Here is a 17,223-nt window from a genome sequence, read left to right as displayed (position 1 = left end):
ATGTTATCTTGCAGTGATCAGACTGGCAGTGAATACATTTCCATCTTATTTGCAAGTTGGTGGTGGTTTAAAGGGACAGCATGTCAACCGTTCTGAAGCATTGTTTGTAAACAATGGCATAGAAATCCCAAGCTTATTCCACTCTGCTTGCCTCATTCCATGAGAGAAGTTTCTGCTCTGGTGGCCATATTGTAACTGTAGGCCTATCATATGACCCGACATGTCTCTGTTTGTAAACAAACACACATATTCGGAAAGGCTAAACATGTGATAGGAAACAATTTGTTCATGTGTTAGGTTATTGTTTAAATGAAAGTTACATATGTTATGAGGTATGTTTATCTAAACGTGTAGACTCATCCCAATGAAACAAGATGAAGAACACATAAATGGATGACACACAGATGCGACAGAGGTATCCAGCTGGCTGCAAGGAAATCTGGGTAGGACAGTAATTGGCTTCATGATGACACAGGACAGCTTTATATTGTTATCCAGGCTTCGATGAAAATCCAATAAAGCTGGCAACTGGTATTTTGTAATTCATCCGTAAGAAAAACAAACAATCTTTACTTTCAATTTTCAAAGACTGAAACTAGTTTATTCTGCATTGCAATGCCATTGTGCTGACCTCTGTTGTTTTGATGTAAGAATTGAATCATGCACGCCCTAAAGTGTGACGTCACACTCAGATCTCATTGACAGATAAACACAGAACTGCGGACAAACCGTCCCTTTAACCAGATATGTTAGCGACACAGTAGCGGCAGGGTAGCAACAGAGTGAGCAACAGAGTAGTGGCAGAGCACAGAACAGCCAAGCAGTTGGGCAGAGCAGTAGTGGTAGCAGAGTAGCAGAGCAGTGGCAGAGTAGTGAGGGCTTACAGAACAGTGGCAGCCACAGAGTACAGTGACAGAGTAGCGACAGAACAGTGGCAGAGTAGCGACAGAGCAGCGTCAGAGTAGTGGCAGAGCAGCGACAGAGTAGTGGCAGAGTAGCAACAGAGTAGTGAGAGTAGTTACAGGGAAGTATGATTCCTCCTCCACTTCAGCTCATACTGCAGATCCAGGCAAGCAGTGTTCAACATTATAGGGTACTGCTGGATGTTTGCTGCTGCAGGAAGTAAATCAAAGAACCCTATAAATTTACTGCTTTTAATATTAAAACTGTGTCAAAGGCCCTTGACTTTCACACAATGCTGAGCACTAGCGTGGGATAACGGCCCAATTCTGGATTGGTGACAGGATCAAAGACAACCATCAAAATATCTGTAAATTAATTTACCCTCATTTGTGATGGAAAATATATTGAAAACTGAATGATGCACAACTTCTGATATAAACAACCACTCATAAGCATTGGAAATTGATAAGATTTCTGACAACATATGTAAATGTAAGACTCGAAACCACTATGTGTGCATATTTGAAGTAACAAAATACTGGAAATCTGTGATTAGAACATTCCGACATCACTGATCAAATCCATGAGCCCTTGATTCTTTTAGTAGGAAGGGGAAAGAAATGACATATTTCAGGACTTGTCTAGTTACAGAACTATGAAAATTTCTTTTTTATTCACTTTGGAAATCTTGTACCATGAACCATTTGGGCCAGCAGTGATTTTGAAAGTTTAGAAAAGGGGTCGTTTGTCTTCTTGAAGCCACAACTTATGGGTCATTCTCACACAATATGTTCAAGATTAGCTCCAGTAACATAAAAGAAGCACTGTTCTTTACCTTCATCTTTACATATATATATATCATAAAACCTGTACTCTTAACAACTCATACTTGTCACTTCACTCTTCTATTTCATCACAATATTATCATAATCAAAATGGAAACATCGCCTTCATGTTGCAAAACAGTGATTCATCAAACTGTCCGATCAGTAAAATTATCAGCAAAAACTAAAAAATGCTCCCCACTATTTAGTAAAATAGTTTCAGATATATTACTTGTCTGATCACGGCATCAAATTTCTTTGAAGTTCTTTTCATGGGCACTAAATAACTGAATCTATCAGAAAACATGTACAGCTCATTTCAAGCTGTTTTACGAGACAACTAAACACAGTATTCTTAATCTCTCAGTATAAAAAACTGTCTTAGCGTATGAGGTAAACTGTAAACTGATACTGTAAATCATCACATATAGTTATGTAAATACTGTAAATCATCACATATAGTTATGTAAATACTGTAAATCATCACATTAAGTTATGTAAATACTGAAGACTGCAATCACCAGTCGGTCATAAAGACCCTGGTATTGAAAATCCTTGCATCAATTAAAAATAACAAACAGACTCATTGCTGAGGTCAAATGTTTTAAGAAATATTAGGAATGCCAGAATCATGTTTCCTTTTGGTTTCAAATAACATGAACAAGTCTCCAGTTAGATATCGCAGTCATCATGACCCAGCCATCAAAGCCACTGGAACCATGACAAGTTCTAACAAAAGTATTTTACTCAAGTTTATCAGAAAACAATGACCCTGTACTCTTATGGACAAGCATCTTTCTTCAATTACACATAACCTATTATCAACCATAACACAAATATGATTAAACATATAGTCCCAACCACTTTGGTTACATCTTACATTCCATCAATCAGTGTAATATTACATGAGGAGGGGTAACATCCACACAGCTCATTACAGTCAACCAATCACCATCCTCCTGCACTGTATTATGTTGAAGGAGACAATACGAAAGTTTATTCCCCGAGATCTGTTTTCAGGATTACAGCTTGCAAACAGAAAACAGTCAACACTGAGCGGATATGGTTACAGAACCTTACACTAAGGCAAACATGGGAGACAAGGACTGTGTGTCCAAACAGCCTTAAAAACATCAACTACAATCAGGACATTGTGACATACTCTGGACAAATGAATGCTTGACCACAAAAGAACCTTGGTAATACAAACACTGGCTTATGAAGACAGGCTGTATCTTTTACCCTCAGCTTGAAACCAGAGCACAGCCAGCACTTGTTGACTGGTATGCCTTTTTTGAAAGTGCAAAATCTCTTCTACTGGACCAGAATATATTCAGTGTTAGGAATAGAGAGTTCTATTCTCTGTGAGGTTTATTTTCACTAGCACCAGCCAGCTGTCATGAACTTACGTTCCAAATGTGATTAATGTTGAAGGCACCATGAAGACTAGTGACTAACGGTAACAGTCTCGGTAACAGGTAACAGTCTCATAGAGACATGGTCATACAGGGGACCACCATTCAGGCTAGAAAATCCTTCAGGTTAAGTTGTATGAATGTAAGAAAATGTCTGGTTCTTAACTTCAAAGTTGAAGTTTGTCCTTGATTTTGCTCTTATGGCACATTTAGTACATGAATTATTTGAATCTTGCCACTTTTTCACTAGCATTTCACAATGGCGTCATAATAACAACCCCTGATATTTTTATCGTGAAACTGCCTATTTTTATTACACAAAAGAAGTTTCCCAAACCATGAGGTGTTGGTCTGACTTGGACTTAACATGCAGTCCCTGAAATAAAGTCTTGTAACAGGTAAAACAAAAACTTGCATGTTGAAACTCTCCAACCAAGCCAGACTTAATACAGTCCCCAAAATAAGTCCTGCAACAGGTAAACTACAATTCATTGTTTGAAGGAACTCTCCAGGTGTGTTAATCTCTGGGAAGGAGGGTAACCCGAGTACCTGCTGCAGGAGATGAGATGAGGAGGAGGATGAAATGGGGCTGAATGTGGTATATACCCATGGGTCTGATGGTGGGACTTGGTCCACTTATGAAAAGCCAGTACATAAAAACATTTAGTAAGTAATCAAGTACACATGTATAACTTACTTCTCTCAAAAGTAATCAAAAATGGTAAAATTATTGAATACACAATGCCACTTACAAATTGGTCAAATGGAACACATTATATTTGTGATTAAACTTTTGCAGTTAAGTACTAGTACGTTTGTTGGGTTCATTCCAGTCGGGGATTCGAACCCACACCGTGAGAGTCAAGCACCTAATCGCCAGCACAAAAAGTCAGCCACCTAACCCACTCAGCCACCGCGGCTTCCAAAGTTATTGTTTATCTCGCCTGACTCAGGTCCTTATACAAGGGAGAGCTTATATCACCAGACCCTCCCAAGATAACAAGCTGTAATGTCTATGGGCAGGGTTGTTTTCCTACACAAGTCCATGATGGCTGCAGTATGCCTGTTTCACCGCTGTAACCACCCATGTTCATATGACACAACACAGAACCTACTGACCACGTTGAGCAGAACCGTTACATATAGTGTACAGAGAGCTAATACATGCAGTGCCGGTTACCATGGTTACACATCTCAACTGTTAACCAAGAATTTACACTAACATAATCACTCATCAAATCACAAAAATGATCTATTATCATGATTATAGAAAACATTTACATTAACACTGTAAACAGAAATGGTTCTGCTGGAAAGATGAACATCATAATTATTCACAGATTTTACTGTAAGACATAAATGGTGTTTGTGTGATTCTTGGCAAATGATAGTGTACTAGATTTTATCAGTTGTTAATAAAGCAGTCTTGTCATGTTGGTATTATCTGCAGTGAGAAGAGAATCTCACATTTAGAGTTGAGTCAACACAGCCATTGAAGTCAAACCAATATGAAAACCTGTTGCTTAGTTTTATATGGTTTCCGGATCAGCTGATCCAGTCAGAACACTAACTTATTGCTAGCCAAAATGTCAACAACTGCCATTTAGTAGTGATAGAAGAATGTCATATCAATGGTGGGTGAAATCTTGAAATATCTGACTGCCATCTCTCAGACAGAATCACTGCAAGTTCTTTAAGTGGCAGTGGGGTAGCCTTGTGGTTAAAGCGTTCGCTCGTCGCGCCGAAGGCCCGGGTTCGATTCCCTACATGGGTACAATGTGTGATGCCGATTTCTGGTGTCCCCCGCCGTGATATTGCTGGAATAATGCTAAAAGCGGCGTAAAACACAACTCACTCACTCGCTCACTCAACAAGGGGGATATAATCTATAACAGCTTCTTTATCACATTGGTGTAGATAAGATAAGATATTTATGGCACAGCATTCCATGAAGGAACAATGGCAATATTCTATAAACTACAAACATGAAGACAGTATGTACAAAGATACAGATATACACTTATATATTCCACATATAAATAAAGTACATTATAATTCCATAATGACATGGGAACAAAATGAAATTAGGAGACTATGGTAATGCACAAAATCGATCTAAAATTGTAAATATGATGACATATCTTAGAGATTCTTTCTTGACATCTGTTTGCAAAATTCTTGATCATGATTAAGGATTGTTTGTAAAAGTGATTCTCTAGCTTTGCTATACTGTAGATACTTATGCAAGCAAGAATCACTACTGACAAGTTTATGATGATGATGATGATTTGGAGATTTAATGTGTGCTTGCCAACCTAATGCATATTTCACAGACAGAGACAGGTTTAGCGTATAGAGATTATATAACCATCAAGTCATATTTACAGTCATACAGTAAAAACACCAAAACAAAGCTGTCTCACAAACCTGTCACACATCACTCACCAGTTGAAGTGTCACAATGAGATGATGGGTTAATCTAAGCATTTATCGGTCAGTGAGTGGACAGGAACAAAGAGACGCGGCTCTTACCTACACACAAGGGCCGACAGTGACCAGGGAAAGTGTGGTCATCGCACTGTGTCCACCCACCCGGCTGGCCACCACAAAGCCGGCTTCACCCCACCCTGGGAACATATACAGTGGAGCTGGGATGGAGAAGTAATCCTATCATCTTCTCTTTACACTCTCTGGCAGCTGTCCATCACCACTGGACAACTACTGCCACACTCAAAACATATTCTGTGTTTTATTAGTCAAAATGGTGGTGACGATTGACTAGTCGGTTGAACTGCATTGTATTCATACTGTCCTGCAGAACTATTAAAGCATTACTCATTGACTTAGACAACTGATGTTCCTATTGTCACTATTCTTCATATGTGATGGATATTTCACAAGTCAGTGAAATGGTTAAAATTTATCATGTTTTATCATGAACACAGACCCTGGTTTATCATGAACACAGACTCTGGTTTATCATGAACACAGACCCTGGTTTATCATCAACACAGACCCTGGTTTATTATCAACACAGAATCTGGTTTATCATCAACACAGACCTGGTTTATCATGAACACAGACCTTGGTTTATCACAGAGACCTGGTTTATCATGAACACAGACCTTGGTTTATCATCAACACAGAATCTGGTTTATCATCAACACAGACCCTGGTTTATCATCAACACAGACTCTGGTTTATCATGAACACAGACCCTGGTTTATCATCAACACAGACCCTGGTTTATTATCAACACAGAATCTGGTTTATCATCAACACAGACCTGGTTTATCATGAACACAGACCTTGGTTTATCATCAACACAGAATCTGGTTTATCATCAACACAGACCCTGGTTTATCATGAACACAGACCCTGGTTTATCATGAACACAGACCTTGGTTTATCATGAACATAGACCCTGGTTTATCATCAACACAGACCCTGGTTTATTATCAACACAGAATCTGGTTTATCATCAACACAGACTCTGGTTTATCATCAACACAGACCCTGGTTTATCATCAACACAGACCTCGGTTTATCATGAACACAGACCCTGGTTTATCATCAACACAGACCCTGGTTTATCATCAACACAGACCCTGGTTTATCATCAACACAGACTCTGGTTTATCATGAACACAGACCCTGGTTTATCATCAACACAGACTCTGGTTTATCATCAACACAGACTCTGGTTTATCATGAACACAGACCCTGGTTTATCATCAACACAGACTCTGGTTTATCATGAACACAGACTCTGGTTTATCATCAACACAGACTCTGGTTTATCATGAACACAGACCCTGGTTTATCATCAACACAGGCTCTGGTTTATCATGAACACAGAACCTGGTTTATCATGAACACAGACTCTGGTTTATCATGAACACATACCCTGGTTTATCATCAACACAGGCTCTGGTTTATCATGAACACAGACTCTGGTTTATCATGAACACAGACCCTGGTTTATCATCAACACAGACTCTGGTTTATCATGAACACAGACCCTGGTTTATCATCAACACAGACCTGGTTTATTATCAACAAAGACTCTGGTTTATCATGAACACAGACCCTGGTTTATCATGAACACAGACTATGGTTTATCATGAACACAGACCTGGTTTATCATGAACACAGACCCTGGTTTATCATCAACACAGACCTGGTTTATCATGAACACACAGATTCTGGTTTATCATCAACACAGATTCTGGTTTATCATGAACACAGATTCTGGTTTATCATGAACACAGGCCCTGGTTTATCATCAACACAGGCCCTGGTTTATCATCAACAAAGGCCCTGGTTTATCATCAACACAGACCTGGTTTATCATGAACACAGACCTGGTTTATCATCAACACAGATTCTGGTTTATCATCAACACAGATTCTGGTTTATCATCAACACAGACCTGGTTTATCATCAACACAGACCCTGAAAAACACTCATCATTTGATATTTTTCACCTGTGTATTGTGTACAAACATCTGGCAACAGCTGGTGACAGTGAATACCACCAACACAGCAATGACACGGTACTTGGCGTAATACTGACTGTCCCAGTCTGCACAGGTCTGCATGAGCCACACACGCAGCTTGCTAATTACAACTTGTTTATGCAAATGGTGGACCATTTTAACTGTAACTGGGAGATAGCCAACTTTACACGTGGAATGGCTTCATCAGTTAGAGATACTGACAATCAATAATTGTTTTTGAATGTCAGAATCGACATTCACAGAGTGTCTTATCAGTCTCTACACCATTACAGTGAACAACAACCCGTCTTCAGGATTGTGCCATCTACCCTCCAGAAACCTACTGCTATTTACTTCAATGATGTCAACTATTTTGACTTTCAACCCCAAGTCAGCAACATATGTTGATAAATTCCCAAATTTGAAAACGAGTTCAAAATTTGTTGTTATGGTAACGGTATTACATGTTTAAGGTTTTGCATAACTGAAATGCATTTAACTGATAACAGTGCTAAAGTAATAAAGGATATTTCAGTTCCTTGTTTTACACCATTCCACCAACAAAAACGTCAGATATTTTGACTTTGGAGTTTAAGAGAATAAGAGTAATCATAATAACAATGATAACATCACAATAACAATGATAACATCATAATAACAATGATAACATCATAATAACAATGATAACATCACAATAACATAAGCAATAAGGAGAAAAATATTAATCACGAAATTCAAACAAAACAAGTGTTTGCCACTAAAATGGCAATGTCCCCGCCGCTAAAGAAGAATGACATATAACATATTTACCATGTTTACTAGTTTTTATCTTTTGGTCACAAAGAAGATTACCTTTTGTGTGGTGTAATTTTTAGTCAAGGTCACTTCTCAGAATCTTCTATTAACTCTGAAGATATTTCAGGAATATAGTAGACTTGAAATTATAGACACAGATGCACATATCCAGTATTTATTAGGGCTGGTCCAGATTTTCTACCCCAGGTACCCCACCTCCTATTTCCCTATCCTACCCTGATACTCGTTATGATAAGGCCTACTCAAATTTGTAAGAAATGGCAAAACATTCTTCAGCTCGGAAGGTGAACATTTTATGAGCTATTACGCTAACATGAGTTGGTAAAGTGGTCAAAATATCGTGATGGCCTTGAAGATACGGTCAAGGTCACCCAAATTAACTGACGTCTGCATAATTCCCCAATGTAGACTGTCACCAAATTTGAAGACATTGGGTACAACAGTTCATGAGATATTGCGTAAAACATGGGACGTACGGACAGACGCTCCTGAATACATAGTTCCGCGTTGCGGCAGGGTACAATAATGTCACTTCCTAATTTGCCATCTGTGATCTCCTTAACTTCCTTAAACTTCACTTGCAGGATCTTCATCCTTTGACAAATGTTGAGCCTGATCAAATCATTATTTCTGGTCAAGCAAACTAAGTAGACAATCTGTCCAAGCGACACACTCCTATGTCCGAGACAGTCTCCTATTTAACACTACTACTATCACTGTCCATCTCCTGAACTGTTCACTGCTACATGGTAAACAAACCATTATTTCAGGGTTTACCTTGCAGCCCTACAATCCCAGGGGTTCTGAGGCCCCACAGCTACAAATATCTGTGGTCCTATGACAGTTCTGTAAAGTAATGAAATGGTGCTATCTACTATATAAAATTAAATCTAAGATAAAATAATTACTTTAATTACAAAAAAAATATATTTCTTATCAAGAATTTGGTACAACTGGCATTTTTGTGCATCCGTATTGATGTACTATAGATTTTTTTCCGCGTCCATTCGATACAATTGGATGAAATCCTGTAAAACCCTGCATTACTTGCTGTCAGAGACATGTCTGTAGTGATGAATGAAAGAACACATGCCGGGTAGTGAACTCCCGGAACAAACATCTATAACAAGTGAGGTGTGCTAACATTAGCATCACACAGATTAGGAAACAGTTCAGGTAAGTGTCTGAAACAAGATGGAATCCCCTCAAAGAATTATTTCAAGTACCCAGTCTGAGGTTGTCAATCACCACATCCTCAACTCTAGGGAAAGACAAGCTATCCTGGAAGTAAAAACATGAGGCAATTAAGTTTGTGTACAACAGAGGGGGAAACAGCCCTGTCTCTTGTCGGACGTCACAACAGGATCATTTCTTTCATGCAAATGTACAAATTTAAGGCCAAATAGAAAAAATGTTGTGGTTCCGATTACACCTCTTTAAAATTTAGGATAGGCATGTAGGTACAAAAAAAAATTATTTATTTTTTTACATATTTTTAAGAAGCAAAGTACAAACTAATAACACATTTATCAATGTGTAATTGTTTATTGCTTTTAGCAATATTCCTGCAATATCTATCACTGTGGGGAACACCAGAAATGGGCTTCACACATAGTACCCATATTGAGAATCAAACTCGAGTCTTCAGCGTGACGAGTGACTGCTTTAACCACTAGGCTACCCCTATAGTGCTGAAATCTAGTAACACACACTACACACAAACTCTTTGTTCATGGGCCAGTGCAAACTTATGGTCAGAACCATTGTATTTGTGAACAAAGTGACATTGGACTTGAGATCCTTTTCTCATATCTGGAACTAGTCTTCAACAAGAGACAGACTCATCTGAGTTAATATAATGAAAAAAAGTTATTTCTAGCCTATATCCACCAACCCATGGATATGTTTCAGTTTGTGTGTTAGTTTCGGTCTGGGAAGGGATACTTCTGGACATCTATCAATGGAATTCCGCAGTGTCTTAACAGCCAAAGCTGGCTTCAGTCCAGTCGCACTGATCGTGCAAATACTTTTGTTGCAAACCCAGTCAGTATCTCCCACAGCAAAGCCTCTTATCCTTGTCCTGCTTGTGGGAACCAAGATCAAATTAGTCACAGTGTTGTCAGGGATTTCCTCATAGCAATAAATACTTTGGTCTCTTCAGAGGATATCCCATCAATGCCCTAAACAAACCCCAAATCTGTGAAGTTCTCCCTAGGGATCCCCAGTATTTGGCAGTGTTGCTGATTCAGGGTTTGTGTTGTAAGCAGAACATGACTTAGCAGTGTGTCATATTCAACACGGAACAGACTGGCCATGTCCACTGTCCAGACAACCCACACTGGGGCCCCAGAGTAAACATGGACACTCCATAAGGCCTAGAAGCTTGTCAGGGCCATTTTATGCCAAGTCCAGGCTGAAACTTCACACTACTACTTCAGTCATTGTCCACACAATGCAAGGTCCAGGAGCCCAGCAAGGGTACTCAATGCAGTTTCACCACAGTGTATCGACTGGCTAGTCAATGTGGATACACCTCAGTGTACTGGATGGCTAGTCAATGTGGATATACCTCAGTGTATTGGCTGGCTAGTCAATGTGGATAGACCTCAGTGTATCAGCTGGCTAGTCAATGTAAATACACCTGTGTATTGGCTGGCTAGTCAATGTAAAAATACACATCTGTGTCTTGGCTGGCTAGTCAATGTGGATACACCTCAGTGTACTGGCTGGCTAGTCAATGTAAATACACCTCTGTGTACTGGCTGGCTAGTCAATGTAAAAACACCTCTGTGAACTGGCTCGCTAGTCAATGTAAATACACCTCGGTGGATCTGCTGGCTAGTCAATGTAAATACACAAAATGTGTACTGGTTGGCTAGTCAATATAAATACATCTAAGTGTATTTGCTGGATAGTCAATGTGGATACACCTCAGTGTAATAGCTGGCTAGTCAACAAATACATCTAAGTGTATTGGTTGGATAGTCAATGTGGATACACCTCAGTGTAATGGCTGGTTAGTCAATGAGGATACAATGTGGTTCAACCGACTAGTCAATGTGGATACAGCACCTATGCCCTTGAAGCAGTGAGTCAACGTAACGACACAATACACCAGTCTGTGACGACACAATACACCAGTCTGTGACGACACAATACTCCAGTCTGTGATGACACAATACACCAGTCTGTGACGACACAATACACCAGTCTGTGACATCACAATACACCAGTCTGTGACGACACAATACACCAGTCCGTGACATCACAACACACCAGTCCATGACGACACAACACACCAGTCTGAGACATCACAATACACCAGTCCGTGACGACACAACACACCAGTCTGTGACGACACAATACACCAGTCTGTGACGACACAATACACCAGTCTGTGACGACACAACATACCAGTCCATGACGACAATAATACACCAGTCCGTGACGACACAATACACCAGTCTGTGACATCACAATACACCAGTCTGTGACATCATTAATACACCAGTCTGTGACGACACAATACACCAGTCTGTGACGATTAATAATACACCAGTCTGTGACGACACATAATACTCAAGTCTGTGACGCCACAATACACCAGTTCCAGACTAATGACACCAGTCTGTGACGACACAATACACCAGTCTGTGACATCACAAACACACCAGTCTGTGACGACATTAATACACCAGTCTGTGACGACACAATACACCAGTCTGTGACGACAATAATACACCAGCCCGCGATCGACAATAACACACCAGTCTGTGACGACACAAATACACCAGTCTGTGACGACACAATACACCAGTCTGTGACGACACAATACACCAGTCCGTGACGACACAATACACCAGTCTGTGACGACACAATACACCAGTCCGTGGCATCACAATACACCAGTCTGTGACGACACAACACACCAGTCTGTGACGGCACAACATACCAGTCCGTGACGACACAACATTCCAGTCTGTGCCGACACAACACACCAGTCTGTGACATCACAATACACCAGTCCGTGACGACACAATACACCAGTCCGTGATGACACAACACACCAGTCCGTGACGACACAACATACCAGTCCGTGACGACACAACATACCAGTCCGTGACGACACAACATACCAGTCCGTGACGACACAACATACCAGTCCGTGACGACACAACATACCAGTCTGTGACATCGGTCAAATAACTATGAAATACTGTGATATGAAAAATAAACTCTTCTAAAATTATTGCGATAAAAATTCCAGGCAATCAGACTTAAAAAGCTTTTGACACATACCTAGCATTCAAAGTAGGCAGAGTTTGGCAACTGTAGGGATTTCATCAATGAATCACCAGTTTTAATCAGTTTTCACTTTTTTTCTTACTTTCCTGAAATTTGCGTGTCAAAGATTTGATCGGAAATAAAAGAGGATCTCATTCCATAACTACAATTACTTGATGGTCTGCAAATGGATGAATGCCTTTATGAGGTATGAAGAGAAATCTAAAATATTATTTTCCTTCACAAATCATTACCCCATATATGGACACTTACAGTCATTAATTCTACAGTGGAAGGGTAACAAGTCAATAATGATTTACCTTCAGAACATGGTTGAGAGTGGTTGTGAGTTTGACGGATGGTTTGTGTGTGTGTGCATGTGCATGTGTGTATAAATTTTGACATTAGCAGTGTCTGAAGAAAAGAGATAGCACAGCAGGTCCTTGGGCCAATTTTCAGCCAAGCTTGCAGCAAACAGACTTAAAATTGTCCCAATTCCAGTAGCATAATCATAAATCATCCTATGGTTTTGTTGGTCCAATGCTAGTAAACATCATGAAGGAATAGTTGAACTCTTTATTGACTACCATTGTCACCTTCAGGTAGATGGCAAAACTAGAGCAGACCTTTTCTGCCAACTGACTGACTGAGTTTGGTTTTACGCCGCTTTTAGCAATATTCCAGCAACATCAAGGCGGGGGACACCAGAAATGGGCTTCACACATTGTACCCATGTGGGGATTCGAACCCGGGTCTTCGGCGTGACGAGCCAACGCTTTAACCACTAGGCTACCCCACCGCCCTTTCTGCCAACTAGGGAAATATCATACTAAAATACCACTGAAAATAGGAACTTGCCCAAAATGTCAATTTTGAGCAAGAAAGAAGTTTTTCTCGAACTGATTCCCATGGGGATTTGAAAACCTAGGAATCCCCTAATCCCCTTTTCCCCTATGGATATATAAACCAACACACAACTAAACCTTGGACAAGAACTATTTTCTATGATGCCCAACTCCAAACAAGGCACCAAATATATTGGTTCAAACTTAAATATGTCCATTTACACAAGTCTCCCTTAAAAAGCCAATAAGATCCAACATAAATATTTCATTACTACAGCTAATTTATTTACTTAACTGTATCAATCATGACCAGCAGCACAAAAAGCCTGGGAAAATCAATGAGTGCCATAACCATACCCGTGGAACCTAGCAACTGGCTTGCCAACCAGACACTGACTGCCATCTGACCTACCAGCGTAATAACAAGCTTCACTAAACCCAGTGATTGCTTATTAGCCCTGTTTGATGAAAGGGCTTCAATTATGAACAATAAGTCACATAATTGTGCGTTTATCGCAGATTGATATTTTCTAAATATTTTGGAGGGTGACTGGCCATTATCAGGACTATAGTCGTTCCCTGTCCAGCTGTCCCACTGCGCTTTAATCAACACATAACTTTATGGAACTGTAACATTTACATTAGAGCAGGATATGCACATGTTTTCACAGAACACCTGGTGTTCACACTGATGGTCAGTGATCCATGCACCTAATTTTCATCACTATTTATCCTTTAAGGCACAATGAAATCTGTTTCGACTAATAAGGGAAATTGATTACAGTCTGGCATGGACATTAATATATATTTAGCATGTTTATTTATGGAGAAAATGAATGGTGAAAAAAATAATTATTAGTTATTGTCAATACTTAATGAAGAAATTTCTGACACTGCTATCACAGAGTAATAAATCATACAAAAATTCATTATTAATTATTACCACTATAAGCAATATATTAGGATTCAGATATTAGGAAACTATAAATATAGAATATTAGTTTTATCATGATCAGTAATAGCTTGGAGCAAGACACTAGTTTTAAGTAATAAAAAGTCATCTCACAGACATACTATTCAAAAGGTATAAGTTACGACAGCATAGCTTAAAGGATGTTTCTACATAAATCCTAGCCTAAGGTAAAAGGACTCAACATGTCTTACTGAAAGGTTATGGAGTAATAATTCCCCCAAAAATTCATGATTACTTATTACTCCACGATACTGCTACAATCTTTCATTATACCAGTCACTAATGCTAAACCACTAAGTCTGCATTTGAATCAATCCCACACTAAGCAAAATTTCAGCACTTCGTCAACAACAAGTAAATGACAAGTTGATTGTGTAACATACCACACGTCACACACAACCAACCATCAAGTCTGGCAACCAAACTGTTACCTCCTCGCCATGTCAGTTGGTTGTTATCAAGAATAACACCCCACACGTCAGTTACGTTAACACACAATCAACTTGTAAGAATAAAAACAAAACCTTTTGCCTACTCGCCATGTCATTTGAGCATAGGGGAATCCCCTGGCTTTAAAAGTCATGGCACTGCAATATAGTCATATGAAAGAAGTAATGTTTAGCTTTAGTTTCGTCACAATATATACATATACAGTGGAAAACCTCCCAAACCAGCTGAAATTCTAGAGTCACATACCGCTATCATTAGGAAACTGGGATCTGGTTACTTCCAATTTATACCGCTGCTGATAAGATTAAATGATCTAGAAAAACGAATGGGTACATCTTCAATTAGCTAAAATATATGAGTTTGAAATAGCAAAAAACAAGATGTTACTTGGCAACCTTAATAAATCTAAGACTTCAACCGCTAATCCAGTCTGGTCTAATCAGCTCAACTAATAATAGTAGTCCATATAACACTGACATCAACTGAAACTTATGTCCAGCTCCAAGTTGGTGCTATCTGGATTAATTGTTGGTACAGAGTGTAATTTAAGACCTCTCATAAATCTAAGTTGACCATGTCCATGAAATTGTATGACCAGATCAATGAGATAAGTTATCAGTAAGCAATAGCCCTAACTACTTCACTTCAAGTTAATGGCTGGCCAGTCACCATAGGAGGTGGGAAATAACAGGCAGGGTGATATAATGTAATATACACCACTATGCTAATTGCTACAAATGCCAGCCCTCATAGCCAGTACATGTGTCCATGGAATTTGCACATTTTCAGGAAATCCACTCAGTGGTGGATTCCCACAGCAAACAGTGAGGTGTTGGTACGCCTCAGCTGACTGTCTAACTATGGATGCTAAAGCAGTTTAAATGTGATGTGCTGGTTAGAAAACATGTGGTATACAAGTACAGGTCTGAAATAGGCATAACTATCAAAATGATACAACCTAACAGATATATTAAATGATCCGTGTAAATTATTAAAGAATACTTTCATTGTGGCTACTACTAACTCTATGCATGAAATCAGTGCACATTATATCACATGGGCCAGGCCAAACAATGAAATCTATTTATAACCCAAATGATCTGATATATCACATGACACTTGAAATACAGAACACATCTATCCCCAAATCGTATATGAGTCAATATGACCATTAACCTACATGCTGAATACCTAGTCATTCAACAGTTTCAACGAAATTTTCATATGAGCTCTATTAAGATAATATGTCAAAACGCATCTGATCTCTAACTGACAGATGGTGTCAACATGATAGCATGACTGGTAGATCTAACCGAATAATGGAGTTATGCTGTCAACAAAATATATTAGAACATGGGGGTAATACTGTATTTTCTTTGTGCGAGGCCAGTCGTATGAGCTGGTCAATAAATTCTTTATTGTCCGTGTGCCAGGTCAGTCTTAGGGTCACTTCATAACATTCTCTAATGAAAGAGGTTTTACAGTATTCAGTTCGGATTTGCGAGGTTCGGCGTAAAGGGTACTTATCGTCTGTCTTTACGTCCATTACAGAACAATGATGTAACAGTCTACGGAATTCTCGCATAGATTATTATGATAACCAACGTCATCTTATCGAATTTTTGTCCGATTCAACTCCAGCGAACCAACAAACTCGGCAACAAACAGCGGGGCTAAAACAGCTGAGCGGCTCTCGATCCGCCCTTGAAAACCTCCGCTCGGATTTACACCCCAGTGAAATCCAGCTAATGACTACATCTCGGTCAACTAAAGCCTTTGGCTGTGACCTTTACTAATCAAGAGTTAGTCTATGTACTTACTTAAGGCAAAGATCGAGCTCGCGACAGACGATCCGTACATCCAACCTTCCTCTATTCTGCAATACATCAATGCAGACCTGACGCATGGGCAGAAGAGTAAGAAAGGGGGGTAACTCTCATATCCTATCGTCAACAATCAAGACAGAACTTCATTCATGAGGTCACGACAGCCAAACATTTTGTTGACCTGCGACAAAGAAAGAAAGACGCATAATATCCAAGTGAAACCAATGGATTCCATGCACTTATTTCATTGTTACAAGTACTGAGCCCAGTCTATGTACTCCATCTGTACTTGACACGTTCAGTAATTGGTCTTTTTGAAATAATAAATTCTGCAAATAAATGACGTAAAAAGCGTGTTTTGACTTCATGATTTCGGATTAACTAGATG

The 17,223-nt window shown here is 39.4% G+C and overlaps 1 protein-coding gene across 1 annotated transcript in view; it reads right to left on the bottom strand.

The window, feature by feature from the left end:
- The window catches only part of LOC124267821 (tripartite motif-containing protein 2-like), a 48,035-nt gene extending 31,111 nt beyond the window's left edge, over nt 1-16,924 (bottom strand). The window contains exon 1 of the mRNA XM_046702819.1: nt 16,830-16,924. The gene's annotated coding sequence lies outside the window, so the exon portion shown is untranslated. The remainder of the gene's footprint in view (nt 1-16,829) is intronic.
- Between the last annotated feature and the right edge of the window lie 299 nt (nt 16,925-17,223).

This window comes from Haliotis rubra, unplaced genomic scaffold (genome assembly GCF_003918875.1).
Source record: "Haliotis rubra isolate DU_JTF1 unplaced genomic scaffold, ASM391887v1 Scf134, whole genome shotgun sequence".
Lineage (NCBI taxonomy): Eukaryota > Metazoa > Mollusca > Gastropoda > Lepetellida > Haliotidae > Haliotis > Haliotis rubra.
The sequence above is the reverse complement of the archived record's forward strand: the minus strand, read 5'-3'. Positions and strand labels throughout refer to the sequence as shown.